Consider the following 6,077-nt stretch of genomic DNA (forward strand, 5'->3'; position numbering starts at 1 on the left):
CCCCCCAAATACACCATAAACAGCACTAAAGCCACGAACGAAACCCCAAGGCCCAGCAACCACCCGCACCCCGCCACAGACGCTAACACCAAACCAACAACCCCATAATACGGCGAAGGATTCGACGCCACACCCAAAACACCCACCGCAAAGCAAATCCCTAAAAAAAACATAAAATAAGTCATTATTCCTGCCCGGACACTACCCGAGGCCTGCGGCTCGAAAAGCCGCCATTGTTCTCAACTACAGGAACTAACCGCAAGCCCCCAATAATTCTACCCCATCTATGCCATTATGCTTAACCCCTCCCCCCTCCCCCCCCGAGGCGGGGGTATTTGGTTATGCATATTCGTGCATAAATTTATATACCCCATATACATACATACTATAGTACCAGTAATATACATTATATACGGACTATCTTATAAGCAGGTGCTAAACCCATACATGTACACGGCCATTAAACCCTTAAACACACTCCTACCAAACCACCCGGCATGAATGTTCTAGGACCATACCCCACAACACCCAATACAACTCCACTCAAGCGCATAACAAGACCCCATTTTAATGAATGCTCACAGGACATGCTCCAACAACAACTCTCCACCACATATCTCATGCAGTTCGTATCAGACGGATTTATTAATCGTACTCCTCACGTGAAATCAGCAACCCGTTGCACATAATGTCCGGTATGACTAGCTTCAGGCCCATACGTTCCCCCTAAACCCCTCGCCCTCCTCACATTTTTGCGCCTCTGGTTCCTCGGTCAGGGCCATCCATTGGGTTCACTCACCCCTCCTTGCCCTTCAAAGTGGCATCTGTGAGTACTTTCACCTTCTCAATGCGTAATCGCGGCATGTTCCAGCTTTTTGGCGCCTCTGGTTCCTCTTATTTTTTCCGGGGTTACCTCACAGGTGGCTATTCCCAGTGATCTCGGGGGTCCCACAATCTAAGCCTGGACACACCTGCCTCACGGCCTATCCTATATTTCAAGGGTCCCTCGATGAGACGGTTGGCGTATATGGGGAATCATCCTGACACTGATGCACTTTGACCACATTCAGTTAATGTTACCTCCACCCTCCGGGTTAAATGGGGCTATTGGATGAATGCTCGTTGGACATAGCACAAAACAACAAATCATTAAGCGCAACCCCTGCGCTTCACAAACTAAACCAGTAAACTTTCGCTAACCACCATGTAGCATAAACCTTCATCGCCCAATCCCAGCAAACTACCTCTAAAACTCCATTAATCATCCCTTCCATGACATCATCGGAACGATGTATATATACACACAAACACATACAAAATAACTTAAACTTATTAGAGAAACTCCAGTACTAAAAATAGTAAACACAAGCAATAATTTCATATACTTCACTCTCACTCACCACTCAACTATCAGCTAACCACACCCCCGTCCACATAGCTTAACACAAAGCATGGCACTGAAGTTGCCAAGATGGCATAAAACATGCCTGCGGACAAAAGACTTAGTCCTAACCTTACGGTTGGTTTTTGCTAAATATATACATGCAAGTATCCGCGCCCCAGTGTAAACGCCCTCGACCACCTACCCCCATACAGGCCTTGAGGAGCGGGTATCAGGCACACCCAAGTAGTAGCCCAAGACGCCTCGCTAAGCCACGCCCCCACGGGTATTCAGCAGTAATTAACATTAAGCAATGAGTGCAAACTTGACTTAGTTATAGCAACAGCCTAACTTCAAGGGTTGGTAAATCTTGTGCCAGCCACCGCGGTCATACAAGAAACCCAAATCAACCGTCCTATTGACACGGCGTAAAGAGTGGTAAAATGCCTATCCTAGCTAACTAAGATCAAAATGCAACTGAGCTGTCATAAGCCCAAGATGCACCTAAACACACCATTAAGATGATCTTAGGAACTAACGACTGATTTAAACCCACGAAAGCCAGGGCCCAAACTGGGATTAGATACCCCACTATGCCTGGCCCTAAATCTTGATACTTACTTTACCGAAGTATCCGCCAGAGAACTACGAGCACAAACGCTTAAAACTCTAAGGACTTGGCGGTGCCCCAAACCCACCTAGAGGAGCCTGTTCTACAATCGATAATCCCCGATTAACCCAACCACCCCTTGCCAACACAGCCTACATACCGCCGTCGCCAGCCCACCTCGAATGAGAGCACAACAGTGGACACAATAGCACCCCGCTAATAAGACAGGTCAAGGTATAGCCTATGGAGTGGAAGAAATGGGCTACATTCCCTATTCATAGGGCACACGGAAAGAAGCGTGAAACCACTTCTGGAAGGCGGATTTAGCAGTAAAGTGGGACAATAGAGCCTACTTTAAGCCGGCCCTGGGGCACGTACATACCGCCCGTCACCCTCCTCAAAAGCCACATCCCACATAACTAATACCATAAATACGCTGAAGATGAGGTAAGTCGTAACAAGGTAAGTGTACCGGAAGGTGTACTTAGAATATCAAGACGTAGCTATAACACCAAAGCACTCAGCTTACACCTGAAAGATATCTACTAGACCGGATCGTCTTGAAGCCCCCCCTCTAGCTCAACCACACAAATAGTACACCAAAACTAAAGAATTTACTAAACTAATTAAACTAAAGCATTTTACAGTCTTAGTATAGGCGATAGAAAAGACACTTAGACGCGATAGAGACCCCAGTACCGTAAGGGAAAGATGAAATAGCAGTGAAACAATCAAAGCGACAGACAGCAAAGATCAACCCTTGTACCTTTTGCATCATGGTTTAGCGAGAACAACCAAGCAAAGTGAACTAAAGTTTGCCCCCCCGAAACCCAAGCGAGCTACTTTCAAGCAGTTAAAGAGAGCGAACCCGTCTCTGTTGCAAAAGAGTGGGATGACTTGTCAGTAGAGGTGAAAAGCCAACCGAGCTGGGTGATAGCTGGTTACCTGTGAAACGAATCTAAGTTCCCCCTTAATCCTCCCTACCGGACATCCTGAACCCTAATGAGATGATTAAGAGCTATTTAATGGAGGGACAGCTCCATTAAAAAAGGACACAACCTCGACTAGCGGATAATTCTTACTACTGATCCTACCGTGGGCCCTAAAGCAGCCATCAAAAAAGAGTGCGTCAAAGCTCCACCACCTAAAAATACCAAAATAAGATGATTCCCTTATCACAAACAGGTCAACCTATGAATATAGGAGAATTAATGCTAAAATAAGTAACTCAGGGCCACACCCCTCTAACGGCGCAAGCTTACATAGAAACATTATTAACAGACCTAGACAGATACAAAAACCCCTACAAGACCACGTATTAACTAACCCTGTTAACCCGACTCAGGAGCGCCTATAAGAGCGATTAAAATCTGTGAAAGGAACTCGGCAAATTAATAAGGCCCGACTGTTTACCAAAAACATAGCCTTCAGCAAATTAAACAAGTATTGAAGGTGATGCCTGCCCGGTGACTTAGGTTTAACGGCCGCGGTATCCTAACCGTGCAAAGGTAGCGCAATCAATTGTCCCATAAATCGAGACTTGTATGAATGGCTAAACGAGGTCTTAACTGTCTCTCACAGATAATCAGTGAAATTGATCTCCCCGTGCAAAAGCGGGGATGTGAACATAAGACGAGAAGACCCTGTGGAACTTAAAAATCAACGACCACCGCGAATCCTCAATCAACCCCACTGGGGCCACTACCATCGCAGAGCCTGGTCGATATTTTTCGGTTGGGGCGACCTTGGAGGAGAACAAATCCTCCAAAAACAAGACCATACCTCTTTACCTAGAGCTACCCCTCAAAGTGCTAACAGTGACCAGACCCAATATAATTGATTAATGGACCAAGCTACCCCAGGGATAACAGCGCAATCCCCCTCAAGAGCCCATATCGACAGGGGGGTTTACGACCTCGATGTTGGATCAGGACATCCTAATGGTGCAGCCGCTATTAAGGGTTCGTTTGTTCAACGATTAACAGTCCTACGTGATCTGAGTTCAGACCGGAGCAATCCAGGTCGGTTTCTATCTATGACACACTCTCCCCAGTACGAAAGGACCGGGAAAGTGGGGCCAATACCACAAGCACGCCCCCCCCCTCTAAGCAGTGAAACCAACTAAACCGTGAAGAGGGCCTTCCCCCACCACTTTCAATCCTAGAAAAGGACCAGCTAGAGTGGCAGAGCCCGGCAAGTGCAGAAGGCTTAAGCCCTTTCCCCAGAGGTTCAAATCCTCTCCCTAGCTTCACCCATGATTCAAATAACAACACTAAGCTGCCTCATTATATCCCTCCTATACATCATCCCAATCCTGATTGCCGTAGCCTTCCTAACCCTAGTAGAACGGAAAATCCTAAGCTACATACAATCCCGCAAAGGCCCTAACGTTGTCGGGCCTTTTGGCCTACTTCAACCATTTGCGGACGGACTGAAACTATTTACCAAAGAGCCCATCCGACCCTCTACCTCTTCCCCACTTCTATTCATTCTGATACCAATACTAGCCCTTGTCCTAGCCCTCACCACTTGAGCACCACTACCACTCCCATTTCCCCTAGCAGATCTAAACCTCGGAGTTCTCTTCCTAATAGCCATGTCAAGCCTAGCCGTCTACTCAGTCCTATGATCAGGCTGAGCCTCGAACTCAAAATACGCACTAATCGGAGCCCTACGGGCAGTAGCACAGACCATTTCATACGAAGTGACACTGGCCATAATCCTGCTATCAATAATCATACTAAGCGGAAGCTACACACTCAGCTCCTTTGCCGTCGCACAGGAGCCTCTATACTTCATTTTCTCCTCATGACCCCTAGCAATAATATGATACGTATCCACCCTAGCAGAGACAAACCGAGCTCCTTTTGACCTCACAGAGGGTGAATCTGAGCTAGTCTCAGGGTTTAACGTTGAATACGCCGCAGGACCCTTCGCCTTATTCTTCCTAGCTGAATATGCGAACATTATGCTAATAAATACACTTACAGCCATCATATTCCTAAACCCAAGCGCCCTAGGGCCACCCACAGAACTATTCCCCGTCATCCTAGCCACAAAAGTCCTCCTACTATCTTCTGGTTTCTTATGGGTCCGAGCTTCATACCCACGATTCCGATATGACCAACTAATGCACCTACTATGAAAAAACTTCCTACCCCTCACACTAGCTCTGTGCCTCTGACACATCAGCATACCTATCTGCTATGCAGGCCTACCTCCTTACATAAGGAAATGTGCCTGAACTACAAAGGGTCACTATGATAAAGTGAACATAGAGGTATAACAGCCCTCTCATTTCCTGTTGACCTTAGAAAAGTAGGAATTGAACCCACACAAGAGAAATCAAAATTCTCCATACTTCCCTTATATTATTTTCTAGTAGAGTCAGCTAATCAAGCTATCGGGCCCATACCCCGAAAATGATGGTTTAACCCCCTCCTCTACTAATGAACCCTTACGCGACCCCAATCATAACCTTCAGCCTCATCTTGGGCACCACAATCACAATTTCCAGCAACCACTGAGTTCTGGCCTGGACAGGACTGGAGATCAACGCACTAGCCATCATTCCCCTAATCGCCAAATCCCACCACCCACGAGCAGTAGAAGCCGCAACGAAATACTTCCTAACCCAAGCAGCTGCTTCCGCCCTGGTCCTATTCTCTAGCATAACCAATGCCTGAGTCACTGGCCAATGAGACATCACACAAATAAACCACCCAACCTCCTGTCTACTACTGACAGCAGCAATCGCTATTAAACTGGGCCTAGTGCCATTTCACTTCTGATTCCCAGAAGTACTACAAGGATCGCCACTAATAACAGCCCTGCTACTCTCGACCCTCATAAAATTCCCCCCACTAACCCTGCTCCTACTAACATCCAAATCCCTCGACCCAGCTCTACTCACCGCCATGGCCCTAGCCTCAACAGCACTAGGAGGCTGAATAGGACTGAACCAAACACAAACACGCAAAATCCTAGCCTTCTCGTCCATCTCCCACTTAGGCTGAATCGCCATCATCCTAGTTTACAGCCCCAAATTGGCCTTACTTACCTTCTACCTATACTAGGATGGCCTCT

The sequence above is a fragment of the Anser brachyrhynchus genome, assembly GCF_964034855.1.
Source record: "Anser brachyrhynchus genome assembly, contig: SCAFFOLD_32, whole genome shotgun sequence".
Classification (NCBI taxonomy): Eukaryota; Metazoa; Chordata; class Aves; order Anseriformes; family Anatidae; genus Anser; species Anser brachyrhynchus.